Source organism: Elgaria multicarinata, chromosome 1, assembly GCF_023053635.1.
Source record: "Elgaria multicarinata webbii isolate HBS135686 ecotype San Diego chromosome 1, rElgMul1.1.pri, whole genome shotgun sequence".
NCBI lineage: Eukaryota > Metazoa > Chordata > Lepidosauria > Squamata > Anguidae > Elgaria > Elgaria multicarinata.
In genome coordinates this window covers 50,062,722-50,074,715 of record NC_086171.1, presented here as the reverse complement: position 1 = coordinate 50,074,715, position 11,994 = coordinate 50,062,722, and positions in this window count along the sequence as shown.

The window sequence follows — 11,994 nt, the reverse complement described above, 5'->3', positions numbered from 1 at the left end:
GTCGGGAGGCCACCACCGAAAAGGCCTTGTTGCCATCCTCCGAGTTCTCATATTAATGTGAACTTCCCTAATTTCACACTTTCGAACCAATATGCAACCCAAAACACAACTATGGTCTGAAATAAGTGCTTCCCCGAATTTTGCAATGGAGTTCTCCAACCAAAAAATATGTACAAAAGTACATATATTAGTGAAAATAACAGTCAGAAATGCATTATAGCAGGAAAATTGTCCACAAAGAATGAGTAAATTAAGAAAAATTGGATCCACAAATGGATGTATTAGATTAAACATGCACAAAACATTGTACAAATTTTCATGCAAACTTTAAGAAGAAAAAATCTCAAAAGTTAGGGATGAAACAAACTTAAGTTTGGAAAAATGAAGAACTGAGAGAAATTGAAATTGATATATTTTTCCATCCCCAAGTGGAAAGATGTTGCTTATATTTCCTATGGAAGAGAATAGATATTTTCCAAAATGGGCACTGGATAGCCAGTGTTTCAGACTATATGCACTTATTTTGCAGGCGCACCTATATTTCTGGGTCAACTCAAGTGGTTATCATGTGATACAATTCACTGGGTTGATGGATGTCATCCAGAATCCCTTAGCTTAAAAGAGAAAAAGAATGGGGAAAAGGGACAGCTTGATCTGTGTTGATAAAATACTGCTATACTTATGAGGATGTGATATTAAAAATAATCAAAAATACTCTTAAAATACATTAATTTCACTCTTTCACGTTTAATGGGTTGGATCCAGCTTTACTCAGACTTGGAGTAGACCCACTGAAATCAATGGGACTTCGGTTAGTCATCCTCTAAGTATGACTAAATCTGGATCTAACCTAATACATCCAAGAGCAGGCTTGAATTTTTGCTGAGAATCCTTCCACTGTCCCCAATGGAAACTGAGGATACTATTCACGGTCTCAGAAGCTGACATGAATAATTGCATGGGTACATGTGCTGCTATGCTCCCCCACCAAGTCTTTACCATAGGTATGTTTCCTATGCAATGACTTATTAACAACTGCCAAAAGGAAAATGAATTAGATTCATCTCATCTTTCATCTGCTTTGGAAGTGTATGTGTGTATATGCACGCATGCATGAGCAGACGAAGCCCATTCTACTGAGCAGAGGACTGACTGGCTGTTTAGTTCTCTTGGGAAGTCTGTAGGACTCAGTTGTTATGCTGCAGTGTTGCAGTCTCCAGGGCACAATAAACAGGCCTTTGTAACCCTGAGCAGCTTCACATTAATCATGGCTGAGTTCTAACAACTAGGAATGGGGCATTCCCATGATAACACCACACCACAAACGAGGATTGCACAACCTTTTCGGCCCCATGTGATGCTGGCTCAGGGTTCGGGGGCCATGCATACACACACACTTGTACACACAGATGCACATGTACACACACCAGAGATCCTGATATACAGATCACTCTTTCCTTGCTGCTAGTAGTGGCAGAGAAAGAGCAACCTGTAGGAAGATCTCTGGGCAAGGGAGTGTACAGGTGCAAGGAAAATGGTCAGGGTGGGGATTTGCATTGGTGGGGGCAGGTGCCATAAAGGCCTTGGAGGGCTGCCACAGCCCCTGGGCTGCAGTTGTGCAACCCTGCTGTAAATGATTGCATACTTCAAGGTCAATCTGTGAAGCAGATCTTCCAAAGGTTGGACACCGTTTTCACCAGCAGAACAGAAAGACAAGCTCTGGGGCAGGACAGGATGAAGCTTTCATGCCTCATTTATTCTGCGATCCTCACCAGAAACATTTGATGGGCTCATACAATTAACAGGACTGGTGGGAAATCCAGGCCACTTGGGGGTCCGCAGATTTTCCCAGAGCTTTGCCGCATCTGCCAGTGTTTGAAGAATGGCCATTAGCCTATTGCTGGAAACTTCCAGCCGTAAATGCCTTATTTCAAGCCATTTGTGACCATAAAGCATACTTCTTACATAAATTGCAGCTTGGATGGCTATCTAATGAACTTGAATATTTTCATTATTCAAACCAAGATTGATTACAATTTCCTGAGCAGTCTTCACACAGCGCATAGTTAAATTATGGAACTCACCACCACAAGATGTAGTGATGGCCACCAATTTGGATGGCTTTAAAAGGGGCTTGGATAAATTTCTGGAGCAGAAGGCTATCAATGACTACTAGCCCTGATGGTTATGTGCTTCCTCCAGTATCAGAGGCAGTAAGCCTGTGTGCACCAGTTGCTGGGGAACATGGATGGGATGGTGCTGTTGGTCCCTGTTTGACAGCTGGTTGGCCACTGTGTGAACAGAGTGCTGGACTAGATGGACCCTCGGTCTGATCCAGCATGGCTCTTCTTATGTTCTTATGCATGACTAAGTGTGCAATCCCATGCCATATTTAAGGGAAAAAATATCCTGCAATTCCACCATTCCTCAGCCAGCCATGCTGGCTGGAGAATGCTAAGAGTTGTATGGCTTTTTTCTGTCTAATCATGCATAGGATTGCATCTTAAACTATCTGAACCCTGCCATTGCTAAGCATGTCCTGCTGTTGGTTGGTTTAACCTCAACGTCCTGAGGAAAATGTAAACATCTCCTTTGCAATGCTCATGCTGGAGGAACTTAACCAGCTTTAGCTACCATTTCCCAAAAGCTTGGATTTGAAATCTGAAGAAACAGCCCCATAGGTTAGTACAGTACAGTGGTGGCCCTATTATTAGGGACCCTGCCTTATTAAAGAAACAGCTCCATATCCACTGACCCTTTTGGCTCTCTCTCTCTCTCTCTTTGGTGACCTCTTGGCTTCTCCTCCACCCCACCAGTCATCTAGCCACCAGCCTCCACTGAGTTAGTATCCACTGCTTGTTTCAGTATCCACTGGAAACAAAGCCCTATGAAGAGAGACTGAAACAACTGGGCATGTTTAGCCTGGAGAAGAGAAGATTGAGGGGAGACACAATAGCACTTTTCAAATACTTAAAAGGTTGTCACACAGAAGAGGGCCAGGATCTCTTCTCGATCCTCCCAGAGTGCAGGACACGGAATAATGGGCTCAAGTTACAGGAAGCCAGATTCCGGCTGGACATCAGGAAAAACTTCCTGACTGTTAGAGCAGTACTACAATGGAACCAGTTACCTAGAGAGGTGGTGGGCTCTCCCACACTAGAGGCCTTCAAGAGGCAGCTGGACAACCATCTGTCAGGTATGCTTTAGGGTGGATTCCTGCATTGAGCAGGGGGTTGGACTCAATGGCCTTGTAGGCCCCTTCCAATTCTACTATTCTGTGATTCTGTGTTTCGTTTTCACTCATGGCTTTGTTTTCATTCTGTATCCAGCTAGTCAACCAAGGCCATTTCATCCAGTATTGGATGGTTTATTTTCTTGTTCGGTAGGTAAACATTTATTTTAGACCTGGGTGCTTGTGTGAGGGGTACTGGAAAGGGAATCCAAGGAGAAGGAAGTCAAGAGGGGAGTGGTGCAGCCCAAGGCGGCTGGTGGGCAAGGAAGAGATCTGGGCTTCAGCAGATGGAAGTGCCTCTTCTGGAACTTCTGCTCATGCTGTAGCCACTCAATGTGGCTCCTGCAGCACCACACCGTCTGTAGGTAAACAGTAGGGCATGTGAAAACAGCCAATCAGAGGAAAGAACACAACAGCCCCATTCAGAAGACATCTTAAACCATGGCTTTATTATTTATTTATTTATTTATTTATTTATTTAAGCATTTTTATTCCGCCATTCAGACAAAAAAGGGTCTCACAGTGGCTGAAGCAGAAACAGTAAAAAAAGCAAAAAACCTTATTAACCATGGTTAAAGCCATGGTTTAAGGTGTCTTCTGAACAGAGCCTGGCTTTCTGGCTTAACCACCATGGTTTAAGGTGTCTTCTGAACAAGCCCAATGTAGTGATGCACTACAATTGATGCGCATAAACAGTCTGTATAAGCAGCAAGAACTTGGAATAATGGAGAACTTTTAGCCAAGATTAGATGGAGGAGTTTGTAACTTGATGAGCAAATTATGATTCTGTAAGGTTAAGATCACCCATCACTAGCTAAAATACAGGCAGTTCATGCTATGTCAAAGTGAAGCAAGCCAACAAAACTCCTGAATTCCAGTCCAAGTTAATTATCCTGACAGGAACTTGATACATTAACCCGAAGACTCCTATTAATTTCCATTTTTTAAAGTTTATGATTCTAACTCTTTGAGTTTAATATAGCACTAAATTTCCTCTACAAAGGATGATTTTACATTCTTTTGTAGGAGGAACAGCCTAGAGAGAATTAAAAATGGTTCTGCTAAAATGACTTTATGATAATATGTGACAGTGAAAGATTTGAGTATATTACCCAGACAGCTGCTTTGCAAACAAAACATTACCAAGGTGGTTTCAATGACACACAAAACATGTAACAGTTACTTGGACGAGTCCTTTGCTAGACTCCTCTTCCCACTCAGTGAGAAGTAAGTGTGTGTGTGTGTGTGTGTGTGTGTGTGTGTGTGTGTGTGTGTGTGTGTGTGTATATATATATATATATATATATATATATATATAATCAACTTAGACTAAACAGCAAATTTCAGATGGCTGGAAATGTTTTAAGTACTAAAGAAATGCTTCATAGGAATTTAAAGAATTAGAAATCTGAACCTGCTGTATGAACAGACTTTAGGAATGATCTTCCCCTAGACGTGAGACCAGGACTGGCTGAAGACATTTTGCTGCCTGGGGCGAAGAGTAAGATAGGTACACCTCACATTCCATATACAAATGTTACCTGGACTGGCAGATGAAACTTTCTTCAACATTGATGATGGGGATAGCATCCTCCGCCACAGCTGAAGGCAACAGGTTAGGGGACGCATGGCAGGCCATGTGACACAGCACTCTCCTCAAACAGCTTGCTGCCACCTCCCAACCTCTGCCGCCTGAGGCAATCGCCTCACTTGGCCTAATGGTAGGCCCATCCCTGAATGAGACTCAAACAGGTTCTAACGGTCAAAACACAAGCTCTGGAAATAAAGGTGTGGCAGGGTGGTGCCTTTCTTGCTCACTTCTTTTGACATTCCTGCTGGACGCAAGAACCAACTAAAGAGAAAAAAGCAAGCCAGAGGAGAAAGGAGGGACCAGGAGGGACCAAGTCGCTGCCTCTGCTTTCCGCTCTGCCACTAACTGCGCCCCCCGTTTAAATGAATTAACACATATTCCTTTTGGCCCCTCACAACATGTGAAGGCGAGTATTGGAGTCCATTGAAGGTGAAAGCCAGGAGATACTGAGAGTCCGGGTGCACAGGGATGCTAAAGAAAGCAATGGACAGGTCAACAACTGAGAAACCATGATGCAAAAGGAGGAATCAAAGACAGATTGGGGACAACAGGAAAAGAGGGGATCAAAATGTGGTTAATCAGTCTCAGATCATGACAAAAACGATAAATGGGGTGCCCCTCTGGGGTAGAAAGGTTTGCAGGGGCTGACCGTCAGCACCAGTAACAATTAGGTTTTAGACAATCTGTTTGCACTTTTCATAAATATTTCCTGACTTATTTTCATTGTTTTAAATGATATTGCTGTTTTTATGGTTTTAAATTTTTGCATATTTGTTTTCAATGTTTACTGTTTTTAACTTTTGTAAACCGCACAGAGCGCTTCGGCTATGGGGTGGTATATAAATGTAAATAAATAAATGTAATAAATAAATAACTTCTAAATGCTATTTGCCGGTATGCACAACACTCCATCTTAATTATTACGAGTTAATAGTGACCACTTTCCATCTAGCCTATTTGGATAAGTCAACATTCAAGTCACAATTGCAAGCGAGTGAAAATAGTTCTCGGGAAAGTTTTTAAATCTCCCTGCCTCTTTTTAGATTCCACTAAAATCCCTCAAAGCGGAGGCATCAGCTTAAAAATCTGCCCGTTTTGAGCTCGGCTGCTCCAAGAACATCACAGCTCTGCCGACGCGTGCATGTCTCAGCGTATCCTTTTGCTCCCGCTGCCACCTTCGCTCTTGGAAGCTGGCGAGGAATTGGAATTGACAGGACTCCTGCTCTCTGAAGCAAGAAAAGCAGAACTCTCATCGATTCTGTTACTCCCTGGACTCCTAAGCGAACACACAACCCGAGCAGGAAGGACAGCAGAGTGGCATAATATGCTACCCAGGGTTACTTGACTGAAGCAAAGCGTGACGGCTACTCTCAGAAAGAGAGTAGTTTTAATATTTTGAGAAGCCTATTAATGGTGGTAATGCAGACATTTAGAAGAGATCTTCCCCACCAGCAAGGACCTGCTCAGTGTTGCCTGCCACATGGCCATGATGACAACTGACAAGAAGAAAAGGCTAGTAGAAGCTCATTGCAATGATGTTGGCAGTTGTGTCTTCCCTTCTAATGATGGCATTCTTATCCCTTCCATTTTGATTTCCCTAAATGTGTTGTGCCTTTCAGGCTGCCAGGCAGGACCCTTTGTACTTTCATAATTGTACAGTGCCTCATTTTAGGTCCTGTACAATCCACCCCACACACTCAGGTCCTCTGGGAAGAATTTACTTCAGTCAGTGAGAACTAGGCTGACAACCATTACCCAGAGGACCTTCTCTTCTGCCGCTCCCAGCCTACTGGGAGAGATCCGCCAACTCAACAGTCTTTCCGAATATAAAAAAGCAATAAAGTCTGATCTCTTCCGGCAGGCCTACCCAGTCAAATTTTAAGACGTGTGGCTGTTGTTTTAATAATGTATTCGTTTTATATGTTTTAATCAGTTTTATTTTTATTTATTTTTAAAATAATTTTTTTATTGTGACTATCAACCAAGTAGAAAATACATCATGGAAATGAAAAAACCCCATATATTGTGTATATAACATTATCATTTCCATCGTATGTACTGTTCCAAAAAGAAAAAGGGAAAGTTTTGAACAAGTGTTACATAGACGCAACTTGCAAGTGGATAAATATATGGCTATCAGGTCTGCTGTTCTTGAAACTTTGTATAACTCTCTCCCTTAATCAGTTTTATGTATTTAATAATATTTTGTATTCTATATTGTTTCCCACCTCAATGCAGAAGGAGAGGCGGGTAAGAAAATTATTATTATTATTATTATTATTATTATTATTATTATTATTATTATTATTATTATTATTATTATTATTGCCTCTTTCTCACTCATGGCGGGTTTTCTAGACGGATATAACAGGCATTGCCAAGTCATGCTGTCTTTTACAGATTCATGAATTTCCTGAAAGCTGAGCATGTTTTAAGTATGACTGCTTTCTGGATGTTGGTGTGGATGTATTTTAGTAGGCCCAGTTTCTGAAGGTTTTCTATATAGTTTTTTGATGTGATGCCAATGACTGATGTGACTAACGGAATAATTGTGATCTTTTCCTATTGCTGCTGCCATTATTATTATTATTATTATTATTATTATTATTATTATTATTATTACTACTACTACTAACATCTGTCATCTGAGGCTTCTGATTCGCTCTGCCTCATAGTAGGGCCGTCCCTGCTTGTTGAGCAGGGGTGGGTGCCACTAGTATCAATGAGACTTGCTTCTGTATAAACTGTAAGTTATGGGGTGCTCACTTTGTAGTATTTTAATAGTATGGGACACCCAAAGAAATTCACATGCAACAGATATAACAACAACAAAAAGAAAATGTCTTTCCCATGCACATGTTGGCAAATCATGCAACGGCTTGTATCCAATGTTAGTCTGACTTAAGTCCCATTCATTTCAACGGCTCTCCTCAAAGTAGGACTAACATTGGTAGCTTATTTGCTACTGGGCTAGGTTTAAGGTTTTGGTAGTAGTGTACTACACCCTACTCTTACACCCTAAGAGCCTTCAACAGGGTGGCTTCCTTCTTATGGAAACCCCTGCCTCCGGAGGTCAGGCAGGCGCCAACACGGTGTTATTTTCGGCACTTCCTGAAAACAGCTCTTTCCAAAAAAAGGAAAAAAGTCTTCCCTGATTGATCAGCCTCACACTCTGTTTTTTACAGAATAATTTTAATATCATGTTTTCTTCTTCTTCTTAACTTTTGTTCATTTATCTCTTATTTTTCACCTCTCTGGAATCTGTCTAGATGTGGAAAGATATACAAATGTTATAAACAAACAAACAAACATTGGATATAACACAATGACACCAGGAGTGTTTTAACTTTTCTTCTGTTGCCCCCAGACTGTGGAACGGCCTGTCGGAGGAGATTTGTAAATTTAATCCTCTCTCTTTCTCTGAATTTAAGACAGCTTTAAAGACTAGCCTTTTCTGGCAAGCTTACCCAGATGAATGTGAAACCAAGAATTTTTAAGATGCGTTGATTTGTTGTACCAATGTTGTTCCCCGCCTCAATCCAAAGGGAGAGGCAGGTAAGAAATATATTATTATTACCGTATTTCTTCAATTGTAAGGCGCCATCGATTGTAAGAAGACACTAATTTCAGTACCACCAACAGAAAAAGAAAACCCTAAGACACACCCGCGATTCTAAGACGCACCCTGTTTTTAGAGATGTTTATATGGGGGGAAAAGTGTGTCTTAGAATTGAAGAAATACGGTATTATTAATTATTACTATTATTCTGTGCATAAAGGAGCCATTTTAGTCTGGAAGAGGGGCAGACATGCATGTCTTAAAAGCAACCATGCATATCCTCCTGTCCCCTCCTGGGAAAAACTAGGGAAGAAATAGAAATGCACACAGACCTACTATATAGCGTCTACCACCAGAGGAAACCCCAGCCCTAGGCAAAGATATTGGGAATACTGTTGTTCCAGACATGATGCCAGCCATGGTAGACCCCCCCACTCCATTCTGAGGAAGAACTTGTCAATGTTGAAGAGGACAGAAAAAGCTCCATCAACAGTATTTTAGCATGAGGTGGTTCTCTGCATTTTTACGAAACTTATTTATGTAAAGAGACTGACACTATTTCCCCCCGATTGTTAATATTTCTTTTAATATAAATAACTTAAGGAGTCCCTAAAACCAGGTCCTGATTTTGAAATGTTTATTAGTGAGCTATTTTTAGCCAACTGTTAGGAATGCCATCTTGTGGTTAAGAGCCGCATATAACAAGGTTTCTGTTAAAAGCTGTTTCACTTTACAAAAAGTGGCTCGCAAACTATTTCCTAAAATCTGTTTTGTTATCCCTTTGCCGGCCGCCCAGATACATCATACGGAGCAGATGGTTGCCTGCAGAAGCTCATGCCACAATACACTTCAGTATCTTTACAGTGCCACAGGTCTCTTTGTTGTTCATACTACCAGCAGCTTAGCAAATCTGCTCTTCTAAAATGTACTATCATGATTTAAAAGAAGAAGAACAAAACATGTCAGAGAATGCCATAAGATCCTCATTACATGCTGGATTACATTAAACACATATTTTACTTTTTAAATTTTTACTGTAACTGCTTTTATAGCATCGTATTCACAGTGCTATTCTACTTTGCTGGTCTTATGACCATAATAAAGTACTACTACATATAAATGATTTTATTAAAATCATCAGGCTATTCCATCTGGATTTAAGCCCAAGCATCCCCAGTTTAGGCTGCAGCCCTATTCATGTTTCAACAGAAAAATGTCTTAAAACTTCCAGCATCCCCCAGCCATGGCAGTTTGGGGTATGCTGGAAATTGTACGGCTTTTTTGTGTTTAAACATGCATAGGATTGCACCCTAAAATGATCAAGTAGCAGCTGATGGGAAAGTCTTCTACCTGAGACTCTGAAGATGCTACCAGTGAGAACAGACAATATTGGACTAGAAGGGAATATTTTCTGTCGTAGTATAAGGTCTTATAGTCCTGTGTTCCCTTCATAATTTTGTACTTCTATGCTAGGGAGAACAAAAGATGTTCAGCTTCATCACCTTTAGTATTTTGGGTTCTGGAGCTAAACCTAATGGGCTGGATTCAGAGTACTTCGTATTTAAAGTAAACCCACTGAAATCAAGGGATCTGCTCAAAGTCTTATCCAACCCATCAATTCCAAATGTTATTGTTATGGCTGTAACGTGAACATACCCTCAGACATCTCAACTGCATTTTCCCCTTCAAATAATTGACGGGTTTTAAATCACATCTACTTAGTCCATTCCTGAATGGATATCCAAAGAAAAGTCGCTTAAATACTTCTGCGTATTATATACATTTAGATATTTCATACATTTCTTTACCTTTGATAAACAAAGTGAAACTTTGCTAAACTTTTCCCATCTATATTATATTCATTGATGGTGCTATATAAATAATAATAATAATAATAATAATAATAATAACAACAACAACAACAACAACAACAACTAGGCATGGATTGGACACAGTGCATATTTAAACGATGGCATTCACTACCACATGATGTAGAGATGGCTTTAAAATGGGATTGAAAAATTAATGGAGAATAAGGCTATGAATGGCTACTAATCATAATGGCTATATGCTATCTCCGGTATCACAGGCAATAATAATAATAATAATAATAATAATAATAATAATAATAATAATAATAATAATTATTTATTTCCTGCCTCTCCCTTTGGATCGAGACGGGGAACAACATTAATACAACAACGCAATATAAATCAAATGCATAAAACTAATTAAAAGAGCATATAAAACCAATACAATATTAAAATATCAATCAGGGCATCTTAAAATTCTTACGTTTAAAACTCATCTGGGTAGGCCTGCCAGAAGAGACTAGTCTTTATAGCTACTTTAAACTCGGAAAGAGTGTTAAGTTGACGAATCTCCTCTGGCAGGCCATTCTAGAGTCTGAGGGCAACAGAAGAAAAGGGCCCCTGGGTAACAGTTGTCAGCCTAGATTTGGCTGACTGAAGTAAATTCTCCTCAGAGGACTTGCGTGTGCGGGGCGGATTGTACAGGGTAAGGCCTTCCCATAGGTAACCTTGACCCAGACCACGTAGGGCTTTAAAGGTAACGACCAACACTTTGTACTTCACCCAGAAACTAACTGGCAGCCAATGGAGTGATTTTAATATTGGTGTAATATGGTCACCCCTAGATGTACCAGTGACCAACCTGGCTGCCAGTTGAAGTTTCCAAACTAGGTACAATGGTAGCCCTGTGTACAGCGCATTGCAGAAGTCGAGCCTCAAGGTTACCAGCGTGTGCACTACCACCTTTAGGTCTTCCAACTCTAGGAAGGGGCACAGCTGACATAACAGCTGAAACTGATAGTAGGCACTCCTGGCTGTCGCAACTATCTGAATTATTATTTTGAACAACAGATCCAGGAGCACCCCCAAGCTGCAAACGCAGTCTTTCAGGGGGAGTGTAACCCCATCCAGAACCAATTGACACACCTCCAATTCCAGGTTGGGGCCTTTGACAGTAAGGACATCCGTCTTATCTGTATTCAGCTTCAGTTTGTTTTTCCTCATCCAGCCCATTACCACCTCCAAGCATTCATTCAGAGGAGACACACTATCCTTAGCTGACACTGTTATTGAAGGCATAGAGAAATATATCAGTATATGCCTCAGATAATAATAATAATAATAATAATAATAATAATAATAATAATAATAATAAATTTATTTCTTACCCACCTCTCCCTTTGGATTGAGGCGGGGAACAACATTAGAACAGGAATCAATACATTGCTGGAGAACATGGGTGAGAGAGTGCTATTACACTCATGTCTTACTTGTGCGTTTCCCACAGGCAGCTGGTTGGACACCCTGTGAACACAATGGACTAGATAGGCCTTTAGTCTAATCCAGCATGGCTCATCTTATGTTCTTATGGATCTCCCACTTAAAACAACAAGCAAACCACTGAATAGCAGCCATGGATGGAATGACTTGGACTGGGGCCATGGCACTGGAGGAAAGGTAACCCTTTCCCAACTGAAACCATCCTGAAGCTATTTGCCCACGGAGGAAAGCATAGAAGAAAGCATGCTTATGCCATACAATAACTCTCCAAGCCCCAGACATGTGCATCAAGACTTTACTG